We start from the raw sequence: 13021 nt of genomic DNA on the forward strand, positions 1-13021 counted from the left end.
CTGCTAGAGCTAAGTGACAGAAAAGAGAATTATCCACCTTAGTAGACAGACCAGATGCCCCCAAAATACCTTCTGCACCCTTAAAATCAATGTGGGAGTATATAATTTTATATCAAAAACCAAATTCCATGAAGAGCTAACACTTTCAACCGCTGTGTGAATTTATATCAGATCCTTTTCTAAAAGCAGGTATTGATGTGACCAGGAAAAGACTGTAAAGACCCCACAGGCCTTGGAGTATATGACTATTTTATTTTATTTTATTTTTTTGTATTTTTCTGAAGCTGGAAACGGGGAGAGACAGACAGACTCCCGCATGCGCCCAACCAGGATCCACCCAGCACGCCCACCAGGGGCGGAGCTCTGCCGCGACCAGAGCCACTCTAGCGCCTGGGGCAGAGACCAAGGAGCCATCCCTAGCGCCTGGGCCATCTTTGCTCCAATGGAGCCTTGGCTGCGGGAGGGGAAGAGAGAGACAGAGAGGAAGGAGGGGGTGGGGGTGGAGAAGCAAATGGGCGCTTCTCCTGTGTGCCCTGGCCGGGAATCGAACCCGGGTCCCCCGCACGCCAGGCCGACACTCTACCGCTGAGCCAACCGGCCAGGGCCAATATATATGACTATTTTAAAAGGGCCTCGAGGACCTGACCAGGTGGTGGCACAGTGGATAGAGCATCGGACTGGGATGCGGAGGACCCAGGTTTGAGACCCCAAGGTCACCAGCTTGGGCGCAGGCTCATCTGGTTTGAGCAAAAGCTCACCAGCTTGGACCCTAGGTCACTGGCTCGAGCAAGGGGTCACTCAGTCTGCTGAAGGCCCACGGTCAGGGCACATGTGAGAAAGAAATCAATGAACAACTAAGGTCTCGCAACGAAAAGCTGATAATTGATGTTTCTCATCTCTCTCCATTCTTGTCTGTCTGTCCCTGTCTATCCCTTTCTCTCTCTGACTCTCTTTCTGTAAAAAATTAAAATTAAAAAATTTAAAAAATACAAATAAAAGGGTCTCGAGGAAGGAGGCTGAAGAGGCAAAGCAACCTTGTTTACTTTGCTCAGAGCTTGTCCATGGCCTCCTGCCCACTGAGAACACTGAATCAACTGTGGTTTGGGCCAGCTTTCTAAGAACACTGGCCATTTGAGCTTGGCTTTGAACTTTAAGGTCTAAATCCAAGTCTGAAGCTGAATAGGGTGTGCCCAGAAGCATCAAGCATTTGATTTCAATACTGGTCAAGCCATCCTTCCCCCTTTTCCTGCCCTCCCCTCTCTACCCCTGTCCCACCAGAAGAATCACCCTGATGACCCCCCTCACCTGGGACCAGATGACCTCCATGCCATGGCCAGGAAAAGTCCAAGAGCAGAAGCACCTAAGACAACTATCTGGTCATCATCATTATCAATAAATGCATTAAATACTTTCTATATACCAATATGGTGCTAAGTCTTTGACCATCCCAACAACCGATGAGGTGAATTTATCACTGCCTGATGACAAAACTAAGGATTAGAGGTTAATCGTAGGACACAAAGCTTGTAAGTAATGCAGCCTGAATTCGGTCAGGGCAGTCTGACTCCAAACTCTTAACCAATTGGGTAAGCAGTAGCGACCCTCGGGCAGAAGAGCCAGCTGGTGAAGTACCAGCCACAAACGGTCTGCTTGCCTCTGCATCTTCTACTCCAGCCCCATCCTGAACAATGGGACCTGACAAAAGAATTTCTGCCCATTCTACTTCCCAGGCTGTAGTGGCAAGGAGACCCTGGCCTGAGCCCTATGGGGTCCTTCAAAGGGATGCATGAAGGAGAGACCGACCTGGCTCACAGCTGCTGTCAGCGCTGCGCTGAGAAGCAACCTTCTCTATGGAGGCGTGACTGGGCTCCCCAGCCCTGAGATGAAATAATGTCTCAGACGAGAAGTTTGATGTCATCAGTGGCCTGACAGCACAATACCCATGACTTTCCCCAGCATGTGTCTTTCAGCTGTAGAAATAAGGGCAGGATAATTTTAGCTTTGCGTGTCTTAGCACGACTCCATCACTCCAGCCACCAGGCTGGCTCCAGACAGAGACCAACTGTGTCTTTCTGCACCAACGCCCTTCACCCCGGCGAAGCACCACCCCCTGCAAAGTCTGGGGTGGGAGTCTGGGCCTCAGGGGGGAACAGGGCTCAGGGCTACTCCATGCTCCAGAGCTGTGTGTCAGCCAGAAACCACTTTCTATCTGACCACAGGCCTGAGGTGGTGACCTCGAACATCCAAGGAGACACTGCTACTCCCAGCATCTGCTCACTGACGCACAGCAGCCCTGGGCAGGCAAAAGGCCGGGGGTGGGGGGTTGAGGGGGGTGGGTTGCCTGTGCAGAATGCTGCCATCTTTGATCTAGAAAGAGTGACCCAACCAAAGTGACCTATCTCACTTTCCACACACCTTTTCCCCTTCCTGTCTTTCGCAGGTTTTCCTAACTCTTCCTTTTCCTGATTTTCCTCCTACTTCTGCAGATGTACTTCTATGTATGTGCAGGGTTGTTGTTTTTTTATCCTTTCCAGGACATTGTCCACCTTTCTCTTACTGTCCCAATTTCACAGGTCTTATTCTTCCTTAAACCAAGGGTGTCATCATGTCCGCTTTCACCACATTCACTCTCCTCAGCCCTCCCTCTCTTGGCCCCCCAAAGGCCAGGCAGAAGTGCTTATGGGGGGGGGAGACTCAAGAATCAGATATGTGGAGTGCGCGTGCACACACACACACACATACACACACACACACCCCATTCCCGCTTGTGCTCAAATTCATCAGAGCCAATAGAAGACAATGACCTTTGTCTCTCTAGTCATGGTCTCCACACCAATGTGGAAGTTCACACCTAGTCATCTTTAGAACCCAAGAACTGAGTTTCCTTAGTCCTTGGGGAGCAGTAGAAATAAGGGCAGGATAATTTTAGTTTTAGTCCCTGGGTGGCCCCATAGGGTCTGTATGAGCACAGACCAGGAAGGTACCAGGAATACTGCCGCTGGGTAACACTATCTCCTAAGCACTCCCCTGTCTAGCTGGGATTTAAAGTTCTGACAAGCTATTTATTCCAGGTCTTTAAGAAGAAGATACCTGGTTGCAAACTATTGTCAAGTTAATTCTTACTTTTTCAAATCTCACCACTGCCTCTTGCTTGCTTTGTGAACTCAGGCAACATTTAACCTCTCTTTGCCTCAATTTCCTCATCTTTAAAATAGAAATAATAAATACCACCTATACCTTAGGGTCATTGGGTCACATGAATGTGAAACACCGACAATTCTTGGTTTCAAGAAGCAGAATTCAACTCTGGGCTACTTAACCAATGAGAAAGCTCCCAGGCTCGAGACAAAATAATACTGGACACTCAGGTCCAGGAAAGGCAGGATCTAGGGGAAAACACCAGGTTTGGAGAATACAGATGTGAACAGTTTCTTTAGGGTAGTCCTGTCGGCATTAATCGATTTCATTTGTTTCTCCCATCTTGTTTCACTCAAGTTTCACATTTCCAAGAGAGAGAGCCCGATTAGTCCAGCGTAGGTCACACGCCTGTCCTTACCAGTGGAGTACACAGAATTCTGATTTACGGGCATGGTATCAGTCTTAAAATTAAGATCCAATATCAGGTGTGACTTGACATCTGGGGAAAGTGGTGGAGGGCGCCTCCAGCTGCCTAACCACAGATTCCCCTCCCTCTCTGCTCCAGTACAAAAGCCCCCTGGCCAATGACTCTCCTCATCAAACAGACCAACTGTGATTCCTGCTTACCCCTGAATAGTTGGTTTTAGTTCCCATCAGCTCTTAGAATTATCTAAACAATCTAATCAGAACCTCACTAGGGGGCCAAGAAGCACCCCACCCTCCTGACATTACAAAGTCTGCCTCCCATGGTCTCTGCTTGTTCATTTTATTACTGAACACAATCCTGTGTGGTCCTGTGTGGCGTGTGGTTCCTCCTCCCCTAACCTATGAGTATATGTCAGGTGTCATGTGTCCATAAACCTATGGAGGGAATCTCTATAACCCTATGGAGGGAATCCCTTCCTCACCAGTGGGGTGAAGAGGAGACAATAAAACAGGTCCCCAAAGGTTACATGCACCAGGGGATGGGTGGGTTCCCAAAGGAAAATAAAGATGCCTTTCCTTGGAGATGAAGAAAAAGTAGGACAAGCAAAACAACTGGTGTTCAACGTCTTAGGAAAAGCGCTTAACATAGAGCCTCCTGAGAACCAGAACAGTGATCCCCAAAATGAAGTAATAATAATATTATTTCCACACTGTTGTAGAAATCAACAAAGGATCTGAAGAGAAACCTGGCGTGGTAGCATTTTCCATGTTTCCAGATGACTTAGTAGCCAACCCTCGGGGCCTGTCCCAGTGGCTCATGGCCATGCAGAACAGCAGGCATCAGGAAACCAAAGGCATCTTTAAGGCAGCCACAGGTGTGGGTCCTAATGTAGGAAGTGCAAAGACATCCTTCACATTGAGCAGGTGTAGGAGGCACCAGAAGTGCATCACGCAAGCACTTTGTTCTGCAAATAAAGTCACTGTCAGCCTCAAATGCATCAAGCTGGAGGTGCACAGGGGAGGCGCCAGTATACCTTTGTACTAAGACACTCCCCTGATTATTCGCCCCTCCAGGTAAGAGTTGAAAACAGTATTTCTGGCAAAGATTGGCTTTCTGAGCAGAAAGTGTGGCCACTGCATCATGATATATTTCAATCACAAATGCCAAAGAGACCCCTGACTCCAAACATCAGCCTGCTGCCTATTAGTTCTGCCATTAAAATGTCCTTTCGGTACACCCTGTTCGCAAACACTTGACCTTTACAGAGGTTTGCTCTCCTTCGGCTGAGAACCAAAATAGAACACGGTCTGGGTACCTGACTGGAAGCAGAACACCTGACTAGGACAAGACCCACGGGGGAGGAAAGGAGGACTGAGAAGTGGCTGGGCACATACACCGGTGACAAAGACGGCTACTCTGTGGACAGGGGTCAGCCAGCATTGGCCCCACCTTGAGCTATGAGTCCGTCCCGCTAAGTGACGTGCCCACAACCTGGCAGCACCAGGTTAGGCGGCCTAACCTGTCTGCCGATCATCTGCACTGACACCCAGGACTATGCTGGCCTCGGATGTTGGCTAAATTCTAGAACCTCCAGACACTGCCCAGAGCCCAGGAACTCGGCGCCTTGAGTGCCAGGAAAACCCAACTTGACCTTCCTTTAGTGTCAATCCTCATTTCCTCTTTTGCTTTCCACTGCCATTTGTGTGATGTTTAAAAATCAAAATTCTGCGTGTAGCTGCACGTGTAGCTCTCTGCAGTTGAAGAGTACATATCATGAACCAGTAAGGGTAACAATTAAATTGAAGAGCTTATTAAATACCAGGCACTTTATGAATGTTATTTTATTTATTCCTCTACAACAAGCCTGCTGGGTAAGCTTAGCTACTCCCGTTTAACAGATGAGAAAATCTAAGTCGGGGGGTTTAACGGACTCGTCCAAGGTCATACAGATAGCAATTGGCAGAGTTGGAACTCAAATCCAACTGCAAAGCCTCAAACACACTCATCGCCTCTTAGAAAAAGGTGCTGATTATCATTATGACCTAACTGTGCTGGGTAGGCTAGACACAGACCCATGAAGGACCTGTAAAAATGTGACAGCTCTTCCTGAAGGTTTTACTCAGGAGTTCAGATTGTAAACTCAACTATTTGAATGTCAATCCATGGTCACACTTGACCTTGTTACTCCAGGTACAAAGAGCCCAGCCTCTGCCCTAGTAAATGTTTATCAAGTTGTAGCTGAATGTGTTCATATATCACCCACATCTAGAACATAAAAATGTCCCTGGCTTGGAACACCATACGAACAGCATTTACACCTTTTTAAAATGTGAACATCCTTCAAAATATCCACATTTTACAATAAACAAAACCATTTAGGATGTTCCAACCCAGAAGCATTTTTTTTCCCTTCTGTTCTTCTATTGTAGTCATGGAGACCTCAACTGTGGTCAAAATGAATAGATAAAATTAAAACTTGCACAAAAGGTCAGTATCAGAGCAAATAATAATGATAGTTTATATTTCAGTGATGCTTCCTTATGTCTGAGACAGTCAGTCAATCATTGTATAGATGTTCCCTCATTCTAATCTCTCACTAAGGTAGAAAAAGGGCAGGCGGTCTCATCCCCTCAGGATACACACAGGACCCCACAGAGAAGATCATGACAAAGGGAGATTGTGTCTATGGCTCCCTGAAATATGAAGGGTTTTACCCATCCAGTTATTTAACATTAGACTGGTCAAATTAGTCACTTGAAGCTAATACTTGAGTTAAGTCAACTCAGCTGCGTTGGTCTATCCAGACAAGAATTGCCAAATTTGGCCACAAGCCCTGGAGAACAGCAGAGAATAAACTGAACTCCACTGAATGTGCTGATTTAAAAACAAACAAACATACATTTCCCTGCCCCGCCAACGTGGCTGCTGTCCCCACACAGACCCACTGTCACCAAAGAGGCGTCTCTAAAAACAGATCTGATCACCCTATCCCCACTGACTGCAGGATGGACTTGGAACCCTTCCTGACACAAGGTCCCTCCCGGCCTGGTCTCTTGCCCACTTTCCTGTCTCACCTCTCACCCAGCCCCTCTGCCATGTAGCAGTTGTAAGAAGCTGTTCACACCTAGCAGTTTTTTAACCCTTTGAATAGTACGAACGTTTATGTATGTCTTCATGCCTCCCGACCATCCAGAGTACGACTGATTTATTTTAAAAATGTGTAAGGCAATATTTAAAAAAGGCAAATGTGTGTTCTTCTTGTTTCCATAAATTGGTTATCAAACAAAGATGATTTTAAGTTAATAAAACTGTAACTGGAACTAATTTCATTTTTTGGAAAAAAAAAAAAACTCACTCGCGGGGGTCAGAGAGCATGAAAAAAACTCACTACTCAAAGGGTTAAATATTTCAGACCATACACACACCCCACCTCGACCTCATCATGGCCTGTTTGAAAATACCTATTTTCCCCCTCTCCTTTTATGATGACTTTGTAAGGTAATGTTTTTTTTTATTGCATAACAAGTGTAGCAAAAATACAGTAAAGAAAAGAAGAAACAAGAAAATTAAAAGTATACATAACCCCATTACCCAGAGATAATATCCTGTTAGCATTTTGATATTGATAAGCTGGAAAAAAGGAAATGTAATTAAGAAAATCATAAGAAAAATACATTTATAGTATTTATTGAAAAAGTCCACATATAAGTGGACCCCACACAGTTCAAACCCATGTTGTTTAAGGGGCACCTGTATTCCTTATAATCTTCTTTGTACATAAATAGAGGTTGTCCGTCTCCTTCCTCCCTTCTTCTCTCTCTCTCTTTCTTTCTTCCTTTTTTCTTTCTTTCCTTTCTTTCTTTCTTTTTTTTTTTTCTTTTTTTTCTTTTTTTTTTTTTTACAGAGACAGAGTCAGAGAGAGGGATAGATAGGGACAGACAGACAGGAAGGGAGAGAGATGAGAAGCATCAATCATTAGTTTTTCGTTGCGACACCTTAGTTGTTCATTGATTGCCTTCTCATATGTGCCCTGACCTTGGGGCTACAGCAGACTGAGTAACCCCTTGCTTGAGCCAGCGACCTTGGGTCCAAGCTAGTGAGCTTTGCTCAAACCAGATGAGCCTGCGCTCAAGCTGGAGACCTCGGAGTCTCGAACCTGGGTCCTCTGCATCCCAGTCCAGCGCTCCATCCACTGTGCCACCGCCTGGTCAGGCTTTCTTTCTTTCTTTCTTTCTTTCTTTCTTTCTTTCTTTCTTTCTTTCTTTCTTTCTTTCCTTTCTTTCTTTCTCTTTCTCTCTTTTTTTCCTTCTTTCTTTCTACTGAAAAAAGCTTTATTTTTTTTTCTATTTGGTCCAATGCATGGGAGAGGGCTCCAGGGTGGTTAAAACAATGCCTAATGGTTTCAGGGAGAGCCTCAGGCAAAAGCCCGACACCAGGGGGTGCAGGGGGCCCCTCAAAGGCCTCTGGGCTCCAAAGGCTCCTAGTGCTTGAGGCTTCCGAAGAGCCACGGGCCCCGCCCAGCCTGGGGCCGCCAGCCTTCGGAGGTCGGTCAGGCGGTCCCGGCGCCACTGCTCCCCCAGGAGGTGGTTCTCCAGAAAAGTCAAAGCCGAGACCCTGCAGGTCGCCAGGGACCCGGTTCAGGTTCTTCTCCACGGCCCTGGCGGCTTCCACGGCGTCCTGAGTTTACCCCGCTCATCTTGGGAAGGCCTCAGCACCACCTGGGAGGAAGGTGGCCACCGCGCTGGGGCTGCGTCTCTAAGAGACGCCAGTGTCCTCGGGCTTCCCCTCAGCGAGGCGGGAAGAAGTGGCCGGCGCCCTCCAGGGCCACATCCTCCGGGCGGACACAGAGCCCCAGTGAGGTGGGTGCGGGTGACCGGGCGGTTCACGGCAGCTCCCACTGCGGGGGAATAATTCGGACGAATCTAGGAGTTCATGGTTGTTTGGCAATGAGGAGTTAAGGTGAGAAAAACAGTGTTGGGTTGTCTCAGAGGCTGAGGATGGCTGAGGTGTTTCCGAAGCTGGTGACTGGAAAAGAGGTTGGAGAGTGGCCGCAGGCTGGAAGAAGGGGCGCCCTGGGTCTGCTTCGTCCAAACACTGTTGAAGCAAGAGACAGATCTGGCAACACCAAGGGCGTTGCTAAATAGACCTTTCCTACCACACCAGGTTGACTTCTAACATCTGACTCTAGTGCCACATCCTATAAGAGGATTTTGTCCCCTTTCCTCCTCCCATCCCCCAAACATATTCACACTCATGCCCATTCACCCTCCAGGTCCCATTTTAAATGTCACATCCTAAGACAATTCTTTCCTGACCCCCCAAAGTAAATTACATCACCTCAGTGACTCTCTCTGTAGCACAGTACTTTTTTTTTATCACATTACCTGAATTTATAATTGTATATTTATCTGTGTGTTCATACATTAATGTCTTTCTTATTAAACTCTAAGCTCCACAAGAGTAGTGACCATGGCTGGTCCCTACTATGAATGTGTGTTGAATTATATACTAAATAAAGGTCAGGAAACACCCTTTTCCATACCTCCCCTAACACCTTACCAATCTCTAACATGTCAACTCTTGCTAGTTACTAAGGTGACCAACTTTTTTACAATGAAAAGGAGGACAAAAATAAATTGAAGAAAACAATATTGTAAATCAAAGAAACATTTTATTCATTGCAATAATAATACACTATAATATGATAAATGCATAATAAAAACATTTGTAATATTTTATATTGTAATTATGCTTACATGCCTATTAATTTTTAATAATATATAATTGTAAGAAAAAGTCCTCATTTAGATACAAATACGTCTCATCACACGCAATGGATTGACTCTGCATCAATCGAATAGGAATATTTACAGATTAGTGTTCCATTATCAAAAAGGAGGACATGTAGGAGGACACTTTTCAAGGGAGGATGAAACTCACAAAAGGACTGTTCTCCCTGAAAGAGGACAACTATTCACCTTATAATTACTAAACTGTGTGCTCCTAAAAGACAAAGACTGTCAAGTCTATGAAGTAAAATTTATGCATAAAGTCATAATTATGACCCTACAGCATCACGTCCTGCCCATGGCAGATATTCAGTTGTTTGTTTGAAAAAATGGCCCTGTCTGGTTGGCTCAGTGGATAGAGAATTGGCCTGGCATGTGGATGTCCTGGGTTTGATCCCTAGTCAGGGCACACATGAGAAGTGACCATCTGCTTCTCTTCTCCTCCCTGTCCCCCTTCTCTCTCTCTTCCCCCCTCCCTTTCCCCCTTTTTTTGTCTCTCTTCCCCTCTCACAGCCAATGGCTCTATTGGTTTGATTGGTTCAAGCATGGGTGATGAGGATACCTTGGTTGGTCCCAGCATCAGCCCCGCCTCAGACAGGAGTTGCCAGGTGGATCCAGGTCAGGGAGCATGCAGGAGTCGGTCTTACTACCTTCCCTCGTCTCACTTAAAAAAGAAAAAAAATGACTTACTTGCTATCTAGGCAGGAAAGCTGACCAGAGGTGCTATTGGGTGATCCTATCCATTTCTAATGTAAATCCTTTACACCTGGTTTTGCTTACCAGTGGTTTCCATTAAAATGCAAAAATATAGCTGAAAAGTGAAAATATTGCTCTGTGATTCAGATGTTCATTTTTGAAAACCAAACATCCAGATCATCTGACACATGTGAGCCAACGGTCTCTTCCTCAAGTGTTTGACATCTTGGCTTATTCAGAGTCTAAAGAAAAAAAGAAATGCTGCTTTGCTCCTCCACCAGCGGTAAAACTAAATAAATGTAAATAACTTAGACAAATCTAAAATAAGTAATTACTGTCCTTAAAGCCCACATTTTCAGCGAACCATAATCTTTTTGCGTTCTAAGGAGCATTGGTTTACATAAGAGACAACTGTTAGGTGGGAATATCAGTGGGTTTGCTTTTAGCTGCGAATAAGAAAGCCCAACTGAAAGCGACTTAAATATCAATAATTTCCATAAAGCACATGAGAAAGTCTGGAGGTTGGGCAATTCAGCAGCTCAGGAGCACCAACAAAGACCCTGGTGGTTTCTACCTTTCTGCTCTGCTTTTCTTAGAAAACATCTTCCTCACAGTTTCAAAGTGGCAGGAATAGCTCCAGGTGTCACATACATAACAAATAGCATCTTGCAAAGGTGATGACGCACCTCTTTGAGTTAGCAAAGAAAACTTTAGCACCCTCCCCATCCCCATCTCACTTAGATGAAGAATTGAATCAAATGCCAGTGCTTACCCCAATTATTGAAAAGGGGGATAAGATTATCACAACAATCTGAGGTCAGCTCCACTCACACTACACAGCATTGCTTTTTGAACTATTCATGCAATTTATGCTTCTTCTGATGTGGCCCTTTTAAATCATCTGCTCATTTTATCATTGCTGAAAATGTATCTTAAATATTTTCTTCATTGTTTTTAAAAGTTTCCAAAAGATAAAATGGACCGGAAGAGAAGAAAGCCTTCTTCATTGTTCTTGTTTTTCTTTCCTTAATCTCCCTTCAGGCCTTCCCAGTTCTAGTTTTGCAAATAGGATTTTAAGAAATGACTGGATTTAACCCCAAATTATCATAGGAAAATGACTCGTCATAAAATAGCATGGCCTACAGCGTGTAATTTGAGACCACTGAAAGTTTTTCTACCAAAAACAAAAAAACAAAAAAACAAAACCACTTCACTAACCTGCTTTATGATCTCAATTTCCTCTTATGTAAGAATATATCCTTTTAGGTGAAATTTTTGGGTTTTCTGTTAAAATGAAACTATCCGTGGAGGGAATGAAATCTTACTTCTCTGCCCAAAAATTATCCATTGATTCCCCACTAGCTACGAAATAAATTCCAAGTTCTTCAACTGCTCATACAAAGCTCTGAGGTGGGCTAACCCTGTCTTCTCATCTCAGCATTATCTCCAAAACTTTCATCAGAAACTCACTACCCAACAGGACAATTGCACTCATATGTTCTGAGCATGCCCAGTGTATGCCTTCCCCTAGCCTTGGCTTCTTGGGTATCCAGAGTGCCCTTCCTCTCCATTTAAACATTTATGCCTATCAATTTATGCTCTAACATTTGTTCTGCAGCACTTAAATTCTACCTGGATTATAATTAAATTGTTAATTCTTCCTGATTTAGTAAGGCCTTCTTTGGCTTAAAGTGACAGAAATTCCATTTATTCATTCATTCAACAAATATTTATTTAGTGCCTATCATGTGCCCAGTTCTAGGAGTTAAGGATATAGCAGTGGGGGCCAGGGGAGAGAGAATGGGCAGAAAAAGACACAAAATTCAAACTCAGTGAAGCAAAAACAGGAGGGAGAATATCTTGGCTTATGTCACTGAAACACTAAATTTGGTTACAGTCACAAGTGAATCTAGGGATGTCATCAGAAATGAATCTCTCTCTCTCTCATGAAATAATTTAATTCTACTTTCCTTGGATATGCTTCATTCTCTGGCAGGATTTCTTCACAGAGAGATAGAAATGGCCACTGGTAGCACTATGCTTATATCCTTCTAGGGGTAAAAGTGCCAGAGAAAATGGAACGTTTCTTTCCCAGGAAAGGGGCACCTTCAGGATCTGCTAAGGGGATGTCAAGCCAGGGATACACACAGCCTGAGCACATTCACAGATATGAAGTCATTTCTAGCCATCCTGGTGCAGGAATGGATTGCAAGAAAGCTCCTATCGCCCACTGTGCTGGCCTGCTCAGCTTTGCAACACACGGTGCAGGACCAGCGTTCCAAGTGTGACATGAAAGTGAGCGAGCGACATTGGAAGTTCATAGGTAGTAGAGCAGTGAGGTTTGAAACTTCCAGACTTGGGAGCTAGTCTATGGAAAACTCTTCCAACCACATACATGCAAAATCCTCAGCAGAGAATTTTGGTTTTATTGATGTGCACTCCCTAACACAGTGCTCAGGATTATACCCACCGTAGGTTCTGTGTACAAAGCTGCAAGTTCTGTGTACCCCAAAGTGTCATGTCTTAGCATATCTGATCCCTCCTCTCCTGGGGAAGAAGGTAATTCCAGATAAAATTTTGCAAAATTGCCAAAAACACAGAAAAATGGCCCAGTGAAACAAGTGGGGGTTTTTTTCAATTGAAAAAGTCAGTGAATTCATTGAAAAGTCAATGAATAAAATATACGAATGATTTGGTTTCGTAATTGTTTCTGTTATCCATTGCTGCCTCCCTAATTACCCTGTATTAGATTCCTAGGGCTATTGTAACAGATTACTACAAACCAGGCAGATTAAAACCAGAGAAATGCATTCTCTCAGAGTCTGGGAGGTTAGAAGCCCAAAATCAAAGTGTTGGCAGGCATGCTCCCTCTAAAGCAGGGGTCCCCAAACTATGGCCCGCGGGCCGCATGTGGCCCCCTGAGGCCATTTATCCAACCCGGCCGCACTTCCAGAAGGGGCACCTCTTTCAT

The sequence above is a fragment of the Saccopteryx bilineata genome, chromosome 2, assembly GCF_036850765.1.
Source record: "Saccopteryx bilineata isolate mSacBil1 chromosome 2, mSacBil1_pri_phased_curated, whole genome shotgun sequence".
Lineage (NCBI taxonomy): Eukaryota > Metazoa > Chordata > Mammalia > Chiroptera > Emballonuridae > Saccopteryx > Saccopteryx bilineata.